The following is a 12,001-nucleotide window of genomic DNA, read 5'->3' on the forward strand; positions in this document are numbered from 1 at the left end:
ATCTGCTCTGTGAACAAGCAGCTCTCAGCAATTCTTTTTCTTGGTCCATTTTGAATAATTCATCATCAAAGTTGCTTATTTCTGTAGAAGGGGGCAACAAGTCCCAGGTGTTCTTGACATCTTTACTCCAGTACACCTGGATTCCTCTCCTAACTATAGCTGTGGTTGCTAATAACCTTGCTTGCTTACAGAGCAAGCCATGAGGGCTAACATAGGAAGAGAGAAGACTAATGACAGAGAATTCCGGCTCTGTTCCAGAACAAGTGGAAATGTCCTTTTACCTCAAGTGATTTTGTTGCTATGTTTAGATACAAGAATCCATGTCCCAAGAGGGATAGTGGCCTGCATGCTCTCCCTGCTTTCCATGCTGACTTCAGGTTCCCATAAGGACTTACCAGATTGCATGTCATCTTTTTACCATGGTCTGTCTACCTATTCAATTCACTCCTTTCTTTCATTCCTTTCATTCAATATCATTCCTTTCTTTCATTCCTTCCACTGTATTTAAAAATCTGTGTTTGTCTCATTCAGTTTGTTTTATCCAGTTTCTTTTATCCAGTTTACTCTTGTTTGTACAGGGAAATTTCATGTAGGTCTCCAAGAGCTTTTAGCACACAAGCATTCACAAGCACATGCACCCATTACCCTGGCCCTGGGGTACAAACCCTAGACACACCTCATCCTCTTCAAAGGATGTCCCTTGGCCCACAAGGCAGGTTTATAGGACAGTACATTGACACTACAATACAAGGTTCTCTGTGAACACAGGGAACCAGCTCACAGGTTCTGCGAACAGGGAATAATGAATTTAAGATATCTCCAAGAGCTGTTGCTGAGGTCACTCACGTGAACAAGAGCCAGAGCCTACAATAGCCCTTCTACATTAAGCCTTTTGACCTGCAACAAATATCAGGGTGGGGTACCAAGAGGAGCAAGTGAGCTTTCCATTCCTCCTTTGCTCTGATGTCCACCAGCAGAAATCTGCAGTCTGTGTACTCATCTAGAGTCTGTCCACAGATTGCAGTAGGTACCTACCTAATTAAGATTTCTCAGTCCTAGGAGCTTTTACCCAAATGTATCACTGTAGTACTGCCAAGATTAAAAAAATAAAAAATAAAAAAAAAAAGTAATAACAAGCAAAATATCCTCCTGAATAGCAGACAAATAAGAAATTCTCATCATAAAAAAAATAATAATAAATAAATAAAATAAAAAATAATTAAACAAATTAGTCAGATAGTCCCACAACAATCTGGAAGTACCAGCTTGTTTGCAAACCAAATCATCAGTATCGAGCAGCTGGATGATAAAAGGCAGATGAATGGAAAGAAATACTTAATACTCAATGAAGCTTTAATACTTCTTTTTGTTAGTCAATGGGACTCAGTGAAACCACATGCAGCAATCATCTCATCCCTGTTCTAGGTTTAAACATTAAAATGCCTCTGACCTTTCAGGCTAGGAGAGAAGTTGTCTAGGTGCAGATTTTCTTTTTACTGGCATTTCACTTCCTTCCTTAAAGTTGCATATTCCACCTGCCATCTCATCAACCTTATCAAAGCTGGGAGAAATATCTTCTTTCTGTGTAAGCTAGGAGTCCTGTTTTTCAGCATGGATTGTTGTTTTTTAATTATCCTAGACTGTAACAAGTTTGCAAAATACAGGTTCTTTAGGTCTGAAAGACCAAATACAGATAATCACTAGTCCAATTTACCTTCTTATTTTAGAAGCAAAACTCTGTTACTTAGACAGCAACCTTTTCACCAAATATAATTACATCTCCATGCATCTTTCTATTTTCAATGTCAAAATGCATGAAACCTCAGAAACAGAAATGAGGAGAAAGTACAGTGTACCATGAGAATATTAGCTAAATACCAAGTACAAAGCTTGTAGTATAGTAGATGAGTACATCATTGCTAAATTTAAAAAATGGTCTTTTTTAGTCGATAGAGTGAATTTTAACAGTTTAGAAACATGTAGATGCAAACCTGCAAAGATAATATTTCAAGATCATTCATTTTGCAAAGTTGCCTGTACAAAAGTTGAGGAATACCTGTGCACTACTAAGTTCAACTTTGCAGTATCCCTTTAAGGTTAGGTTTATCCTTTTAAAAATCTGTGTAAGTCACTCCTCCTGTATTGTGTAGAAACCCTATGACAAAATTAGGAATGAGCTTGAGTTCTGCATTTAACTTACCTTAATTATTAGCCCTTCCTTTCTGCTCCTCAGCTTTGTGCCTCCTTTACTACATACCTCCTACAACAATAAGGCAAGAAAGTCCTAAAGAAACCTGAGCTCTGCTGTGCAACTGTGATTAATTGCTGGGGCACATCCATTCTGCACACTGAGTAAAACCACAGCTTTTTGCATGCCTGTTCTTTATACTAAAACTGATTTTGCAAGACTAGTTCAAAGACTTTAATCTCTCAGTATATATATATCAAGTAGGAAGAAAAGGCAGATATTAAACCAACAAATATATAGCAACCTAATGAAATTCTGGTAGGAGAGGACTCTGCTACAAGGGTTACCATCAGACATTTATGTAGAGTAACTCAAGATACATTTCTCATTAGCATCTTCTCCCTCTCTGTCAGGACTATTTTCACTGGGCATGCCTCCATTTATCTTGCTTTGCAACTGGAAAAAAACAAACCAACAAAAAAACTGCACACAAACTGTAAAAAAAGATTATAGCATTGATAACATTATTTAATTACTTGTCTGTTTATGAATAAGGAATAATTGTTTGCATTCATTGAAATCCACAGTGACTGCTACTGTTGGTTTCCCAGGGCCTAAAAATTCCTCACAGCACACATACACTGGGTTGGAGTTTGGAATAGGCCATTTATTAAATTACAGAATTCCACCAGGACTTTCAGATTTGTCTATTTTAGGGGAGAGAGGGAAAAATAATAATAATAAAAAAAAAGTTAATAAATACAATATAAAATAAAGTTCTTGGTAATTTGGTCACTGCTTTGGTTCAGACCAATTGGATAATATGCTGTCCCTATAGGTGCTGATAGGTTGCTGACCTTATCAAGGAGTAGATATAATTTGATTAGTTATTATTTCCACATGTAAGACATATAGGCTTGATGAGATGCCAGTTAAGATTTTGTTGTGAAGTGCTGACTTTTGCTTTTGAATAACTGTTGTGCCACCTAGTGGGCATTAAACTACACTTTCAAATAAATGGAAAGATGAACTTAATACCAGTGAAAAATGAAACAAAGTTGGTATTTATGCAAATATTTGTACAGATTTCATTAGATAATAGATAGTAGATGTTTCTTAGCATTTTTTTCCTCCATCTGTAGTTTGTTGTTTATTTGTTTTGTTTTGTTTTCTTTCAGCTTTTTAAGGAAACCATCTGTCCAATGTGGGAGTGTTGGTTTTGCTGTGGTAGATAGCGACAATATTTCAATCACCAAAGTGAATAACAATAAATTTCCCTTAATAAAGTGTTTCCTAGCATGGTTCAAGTCACTTTATTGGACCTAATATAAAATTGCCTAACCATCCATCATCAAGTTATATTAGGTGGTGAGCATTTTTACCACCTGGGTGTAGTGCCATATCTATAGTTTTTGAAAAGGCAAAAAATCAAAACTGTAGTTTGAGCTTTTATTTGTGTGTTTTCTTGTAGTTATTGTTGTTGTTTAGTTTGGTGTATTTATTTTCCCTCCTTGGAAAGTATTTCCAGAAAAAATATATATATTTTTCAGTTTCCTGGTTTCAAGCCTTGTCATCGTTCTGTCATTTCATTTTCTTATTTCAGACAAATGAAATTGAGAGGTGTGTGTCAGATGCCTTCTTTAAATCTTGGTGTCCAGCTCTCTATCTTCTTTGATCCTTTAAACAAAACAAAACAAAAAAAAAAAAAAAAAGATAAATTGTTCTATTTTCCAGCTTTCTCTGATGGTGTGTCATGCCAGTGAGAAAACCATAACAGCAAAAATTTATTTGTTTTTCTTACATTATCATTTGACTACATTGTTTTAAAACACTTTCCTTTAAGATAGTAGAGGTCCTCTGATGAGGTCTGTTATTCTTTGTAAGTTTTTTAAACGCTGTGTAAATATTCTTATTCACATTCAATATGGATTTTAAATGCATCCAAGAATTACTAAAAGTAGGGTTGGATTACAAATGCATTACTGTTTTTACTTGTTTCATTTAACATGTGATTTGTAACAAGTTCTAACTGCTTGATATTAATTTGCTCAAACATGATTATTGTTTTAGAGAAGAATGGTGTTTAGTAAAAGAAGAAACATTCACTCAGAAGTCTTGAATTTTTTTCTCTCTGTGTAGGCACATCTTTTTCCTTCCTTAATTCAAGGTATTCTAGCCTTTAACACCATTTAGGAAAAATATATTAAGGGTAAGAATTCCTACTACTTTATCTCACACAATTAATGTTTTAGTACGTGATACTTAAATATATTGTTGGGAGAGTTACTGGGGAATCCATATATAGCCTTTCGTAAAGAGATAGCCAAGTAACCTATCTATACAACCTGCACAGTGAAATTTGAGATCATGACTTGGATTCAACATAACAGTAAGTAACAAAGTATTAAAATATACTACATTAAAACATATATATGTAATAAATTATTGAAATGAAATGGATAGGTTTTTACTCAGAGGAAAAAATATGCACCCCTAATGCATAAACAAGATAACTGATTAGCTGGTTTTCTCCTTTAATCTCAATCTAATTTCATGTTTAAATTCAACATAGTATGCCACCCTTCAGCCAAACCTTCCTGTCCCCAGATACCTGCAATGCATAGCATTAAAGCCAGTAGGTTGTTCAAGTGAGTTAAACTCTCAGTATTTGATTATAATTCTGACTAGGTTTCAGACCATATGCCTGTTTCCTCCAATATCAATTAGACAGATGGGGTGTAACTTTAATAAAACTCTCCGAAAGGGAAACTCACTGGAATTTAAATAATGTCCTCTCTTCATACGAATGCACTTCGTAGTTTTAGCCATTATAGCTGACAGTCAACTAAGCAACAAGTCAACTAAATCTTAACTAAGCAAGATTTAATATGCTTTGGTTTTTAGTAAATCAAAAATTGTAGGCACATCCAAACTCTGGCTTTTTTTCTTATGTAGGACTTGTTCAGACAATAACCACAAAGTGCATGTGCCTTAGAATGAAAGGTGTCATTCCTTGAGCAAATCTGCTGCTATTATCCTTGGTAAACCAGACATTACATCTCCTCAGCCATATCAGAACTGAGACTAGTAGCCCTAGTGAGTGAAATGGTTGCCCCTGAAATCATTTCAGAGGATTTCAAGATAGGGTTATTTTGAGACTAAAAGTCATGGAGTGAGCAAGTGTTAAGTCATTGAAGCTAGCAAACAAATAAATAATGAATAGCACAGATACACTTATCAAATAAATGTGGCTATCTGTTACAATCACTGTCTTCCTAGCTATGCAGACTAGAATTTATGTTTGTTATATACAACATATACATATATATGTTATATACAACATATTTGGAAAAAAAAAAAAAGTAGGAGAATTATACAGTTCATGTAACAAATCCAGTTGTTTGAAAGTGGAAGTCCTAAATACAAGGAATCAGAAATACATATCTGGCATATATGTACGTGTACATATGTACATTTATGTACAATACATAAATGGCAACAGATGCAATGTATGAGATTTTTTTTTCTTTTCTGGTCCTAGTTGTAAAACATGGCTTATTCTTTCTTTTATAGCTCTGTAAATAATCAGATGTTTCCATTCTAATCAGTAGCCGTTAAGACATATTCAAAGTTACATTTCTACTGTAATATAAAAGCCCTCAGTGAGATGTTCATGTTACATGAAGTAGGGTGTTGGGAAGACCACATATTGCATAAGCAAAAGCAGTGTAAGCAGCCAAGGCCCACGGTGACTGGGATACCACATCCCTGGGAATGTTTCCTCATAGAGAATGAGTCTAGCTTGCTCATTGCTAGGCTTCACACACTAACAGCAGCAACATAATAAGCAAATAATAAGTAAATCAAATTCAAGAATCACAAAAGTGATTTTAAAGCCGTGACTTATTAAATCTAGCTAATTTTAGTAGGATTAAGCAAAACATCTTTATGGATGGAAAATGGAAAAGATTGAGGTTGCAGTGTTTGTAACGATCCCCTTAGAGTAATATGTTTGAATTAGCTTTATTTATATCAAGTTGACAGCTAATTTGTGAAAGATTTAATTTTTCCATATAACAATATTTGGAAAAGCAACAAAAGTATTTGTGTATATATCTGCAGATGTATGTGTATATAAACACACACATTAAAACTGCAGTTATATATACACACATACTCTTGTCACATTTTATATGTGATATATTTGTATATATATAGTCTTATGTACTTATTTACATATGCATAAAAGTGTAAGAGTATACCTGTTACTTGTCTGCATCAACTATGAATATGTAAGACAACTGGCCATGATACTTGGTAATGGGATCAATTTCTATGGCTCTGTATTCTCATTTTGCAAAGATGTGAAACTCTATTGAGAATGAAATAACTTAATCATCAATACAGATAAGTCATTCTAAATCTGAGGTCCTGTTCTCTGGTAATTGCACTGTGCCTCCTGTAATCACTTGCACATTCTTAAGGAATCTTGTACCATGCACTACATTAGTTGCAATGATGTGACATCACAAATGTAAAATGATAAACAGCATTATAAATACTTGCATCTTCATTTTGTTTAGATTTTAAAAATTCTTGATTGTGTTTGTTGTTATTGTTTTTTAAGTTTGATTTGAAAAATAGTTATATGTAATCTTGGGAGTAATTTCAGGAAAACTTTGAAATGCATATGTATTTTTTATTTTAGCAAACTGTAGTTTTGGAACAAACCTTATGTGCAAGGTTAGATAACTGCATTAAGCATTGTAAAGGCTTGGCTTCTTTATTGTAGGAAACAGTTTTGTAATTCACTGCATGGAGTTTCCTTTGTTACTCACCGACTTGAATCACAGAACCACAAAATCATAGAACAGCTCAGGTTGAAAGGGACATTAAAGATCATCTCGTTCCAACTCCCTGCTGTGAGCAGGGATGCCACCCACTAGATTAGGTTGCCCAGGGCCTTGTTCAACCTGGTCTTGAACACTTCCAGGGATGGGACATCCACAGCTTATCTGGGCAACTTGTGTCAGTGCCTCACCACCCTCCAAGAGAATAATTTCCTCCTAACCTTTAATCTACATTTCCCCTCTTTCAATTTAAAACCATTCCCCCTTGTCCAATCATTATCTGCCCGAACAAAAAGTTGCTCTCCATCTTTGTTATAAGTCCCCTTTAAGTATTCAAAAGCTGAAGCTTAAGTTAGGGTCCCTTTGATGCCTGAGAGATTTAAAAGGCCTGGTTACAGGTTGCAGGATTGCACTCGGCAGTAGAGAGCTCTGGGGTTGGTGGCAATAGGCACCTCCTCTTCTTCAGTTACTGGGCTACTAAGGGCTGCTCAGGCATTCGTTGAAACAGTGACTTAGACAAATTACTTTGCAGCCTGGTGATAGGAGAGCTGACCTGAGAAACAAAGCTTTGGTTCCAGTATATGCTCAGCATCAGAAAGATGCAGATGAAATAAGGTTTTCCCAGATTTCCTCCTGATGACTCTTTCAAGGCATGGCATTTCTGAAAGGATTTATTGGTTAATTTATGTTGAAACTGCATCTCAATGTCTACAATTAATCAGAATTCTCAGTTGTTCTCGTGGACTTGGTGATAGATAATGCATTTACACATTAATTTTTGCAAGGTTATTTGTATCTTTTATGCGATAGCTCTTTTGGACTTCCAAGGCTAACACTTAAGTATTGAATATGTGAAGTGCTACTGAATTGTCAACTATTTTTATTATTACTTTGTAGTAATACTCTTGATTCTACCATGGCTTCTAAGGGACACTGTTTTTTATTTTTTGCTCTTTAATGAAAGTTTAATCTCTTTTATCTCTTTGACAGCATCTTCTCCCTGGTCCTTTCTCATCCATGAGAAGATACCAGCTTGCCTTTGCTATGAAAAAGCAGTGTAACAATATCATCATCTAAACTTACCTTTCAGACTTCTCAGTCAATACTTGAATATGTTTCATGTTCCTTGTAACATTTTTAGAAGTGTTTGTGTGTGAAGGAGATGCTTTCTGGCCTTCAACTTCTGCTGTCTGTCCCTCAAGTCAGTAAAGGAAGATCTGCGCCCTATAAAATTAATCATAATAATTTTGACATATTTGACAAATATCATAATTCAGCTCTCTCTCATGCTGTTCTAGTTGTGACTTCATCCTATTTGACAGCTGTAGAAAAGATGCCTGCTTCCTAAGTAAAACATTGCAAGAAGGATTCTTTTCACCGATCCTGTTTTAGGCAGAGATTTCTTTCTCACTGTGCCTAACAACTCTGGCCCATAAACAATTGGTGAGAATATTGTCAATGCTTGCTTAAGTGTTTGCTGGCAAGTGAACTGTGTTTTTGTTTCACCCATGCATTTGGAAGCAGTTAGTTGAACTTTAAGAGTGCTTCTCCGTCTCTTTCAGAGGATAATGTTATTGTACACTGGGTTTCCACATGCCTTCATTTATGCTTTCAGAGTATGTGTGATCTCCGTTTTTCTAGACATTCTACATGTAAATTAATGTCATTTTTGATCAAGGCAAAGGGGTGAACAGGTGTGAGTGTGCCGGAGGTGGTGTGAATGAAAATCAAGCGTGTGCTTCTCATCCAGACCTCTGCCTGCCTTTTTGCAAATGGCTTTCTGTAGACTTTCATTAGTGTAAGTAGGATGAGTCTGACACTGTGCAGATTTGGCTTCTGCAGCTTCTTTGAGGCAGTATGGTAAGGATCAGTGAGGACATGATACACTGTGTTTGGTGGCCTGAACTACATCAGCTCTACTATGGTCAGTAGTGTGTTTTGAGAAAGCAAAGAAAAAAGTATGTTGTGTCCCTCAGCTTCTCTAATAGATGACAAGCACATATTGAATCTGGGCTTGTTCAGCCTAGAGAAGAGGAGGCTCAGGGGTGACCTTATTGCTCTGTATAAGTACATTAAAGGAGGCTGTAGCGAGGTGGGGGTTGGCCTGTTCTCCCATGTGCCTGGTGACAGGACGAGGGGGAATGGGCTAAAGTTACGCCAGGGGAGTTTTAGGTTGGATGTTAGGAAGAATTTCTTTACTGAAAGGGTTGTTAGGCACTGGAACGGGCTGCCCAGGGAGGTGGTGGAGTCACCATCCCTGGAAGTCTTCAAAAGACGTTTAGATGTAGAACTTAGGGATATGGTTTAGTGGGTACTGTTAGTGTTAGGTTAGAGGTTGGACTCGATGATCTTGAGGTCTCTTCCAACCTAGAGATTCTGTGATTCTGTGAAATTGTTTCAGAAAAGTTCTTGTAGGTCTTCTCAGGAAAAGCAGCCTGACAAGGATGAAGAAAAAAGCGGATCGTTTAGATATCACATAACAGTAGAGATGGAAGATGCCTCAGAGAATGTTTAATGTGCTGTAGTGCACTTTTTATCCAATAGCATTTTTCTGTGCCTTGCCTTTAGAGCTTGCCTACAGATAGTCCTTGAAAATGCATATAACATTGTTCGTTGTTCTTTGTTTTAGAAACCTGTTGTCTAATTGCATGTTCTTATTCATTTTTTAAACCTATAAATCCATCTTCATGATTTCACCTTTATATTAGCTGTATATCTAAAGATGCTGAAATCTATGGTAGTAAATATTCGCTTTACAAACTAAACTTTGTTCATAAATGATGAATAAAATAGTCACCTGTTGTGCAATATAATGGAAATCCTCCTGACTTGACTTTAAAACTGATAGCCATTTCACTCTGCTTCGTCATGGAAAACTAGAGTTCCTGCAAAGAGGGGTGTTTAGTATTTGACCAAAGTCATCATGCACTGTGCACTACTTATTCCAATAGCATTTGTATTTTGGTAGCTCCACAGGTTCAAAGCTCAGATTTTCACTGGTTCCAAGACATAATCATTCTCATGGATTTCAGCAGAGAGTAAAATTTCTGCAGAAAAAAATGTAGATTAATGTAAAACGTAACAACTCTTTAGTATGCAGTAAATAGATGTGTTTGCTGACACCATCTTTTAATTTGTAGGGAGCAGTTTCCCACGCAAGTGACAAAGACTTTTTTATAGCTTCTTTGGCAAATGTCTTCCTTGTGCCTTCTTTTCCCTTGTCCTGCTTCATTACTCACATGTTTACAAGCATCTTGTATGGACCACTCTTCCTCACCTACCATGTCCTAAATCCTTTGGAAGACTCCTGCATGAATTATGTGTTAGGTATAAATTACACATTTTTATGCAGCAGATACAAATTCGAGACCAATCTTCATTGTGTAGAATGCTCTCTGCTATGGAATTGTATATCTTATGTTAAGCTGATAGGAGTCATTATTCTGATTGTTTTAAATCCTGTAATAAAAATGCCCATAAAGTCTGAATCAATTGGGCAGAACAAGCATGTGATAGCCATAAAAACCAGCCAAATGCATATCTAGATAGTCACCTATAATGCAACATTTAACATGGGCAGTTACAGACTCCTTATTCGTATCTAGGTTTAGGTTCATATCTCATTTTCTATGAGAAAATCAGAGCTGAAAATGGGGGAAATTCTAATTAGTTTTACACATTTTGCAGAAAGATTAACATTTTTTATAACATATAATCATCATATTATATGATATCTATGTAATCTTTGTGATTAGTTAAAAAGTTGTGCATTTGTTCTAATTTCCTGCTTTTTTTAAACCAGTTCTTAAATTATACAGGTAGCCTGTTGCTAATTATATTGCATAGTTGATTCCCTATTTCATTTTCACTGTTTCCTTCCTATGGAGCCACTTCAGCTCCTCTCAGTCTTCCTTTTCCCAAGCAACAAACAACTAGTGGAAAAATGTAATTTTACTCTAAAAAAAATAAATAAAGTTTTAATTTTTAAATGCATGTTAGGTTATTGTATATAAAATACTCCACAATATTTCAATGTCAAAAAGAAATTCTGAAACGTGTTTCAAAACCAAATCCTGATTTCATTTTCATTTAATTTATTTTATATTGTTTGTACAGGATTGTATGAACAATATAAATTGTTAAACATTTCATCTCCTTTGCTAGATCAAAGTGACTACTGTTCATTCTGTATTGAAGCAGATTGGGACTTTGGTCTAGAAAATACAATTAACATTTATGATAACAATTAAAGAAGTAGCTTTTTTCAAAATCCTTGTTTTATCTGGAAACCTATTCCTAGAAAAAACATTTTACAATCATTTTCTGTGATCATATGGCTCAACATGTCAGTACTACTGATAGTTAGGGAACAATTAAAATGGCAAAAAATACTGACCATTTTAGAGGAACAGCTTGACAGATTTTGAGAATGTCCTTTTGCCTGAATTTTCATACAAATGTACACATTTTCTTTATGTGATCTTTGCAAAGAGAATAGAATTTGGAATGTTAAAGTTTTTGGTAAAAGATAATTTTAGTTTCAATCTATGATTTATTTTTTTTAAATGTTGTGTTACAGTTTATAAAATTCTTACCTCCTTGTTTTGTTGTAATAAAGCTAGACTTGCTCCAAATTTTCAATATTGGAGATTCTATCAGGAGAAGAGTCAAGTTTAACCCTGTGGTTTCCAATAGCAATATTTACTGTTATTATGTTGTTATTATGTTCACATCCTGTGTGATATGATGATGAGTACATTAAAAGTGGGTCAAATTAGATTAGGCGGCATCATTAAACCTTGCCTTTTTATTATTAAAAGAGAAATATATCTTTTCTAATATCTCATTAATACTAGGTACCAAAATATAATGTTTTTTTTTGTACTAGTTATTGTGCATGAATTAAAGAACAAATGGTTGATCCATTTACAGCATATGTCAAAGGAACTGTACCATTTAAAAT

General features: G+C 35.2%; 1 protein-coding gene across 21 annotated transcripts in view; it reads left to right on the forward strand.

The window, feature by feature from the left end:
- Positions 1 to 12,001, forward strand: part of CHRM3 (cholinergic receptor muscarinic 3) — a 286,410-nt gene that overhangs the window by 260,323 nt on the left and 14,086 nt on the right. The window lies entirely within an intron of this gene.

The sequence above is a fragment of the Anas platyrhynchos genome, chromosome 3 (assembly GCF_047663525.1).
Source record: "Anas platyrhynchos isolate ZD024472 breed Pekin duck chromosome 3, IASCAAS_PekinDuck_T2T, whole genome shotgun sequence".
In the NCBI taxonomy this organism is placed as follows: Eukaryota; Metazoa; Chordata; class Aves; order Anseriformes; family Anatidae; genus Anas; species Anas platyrhynchos.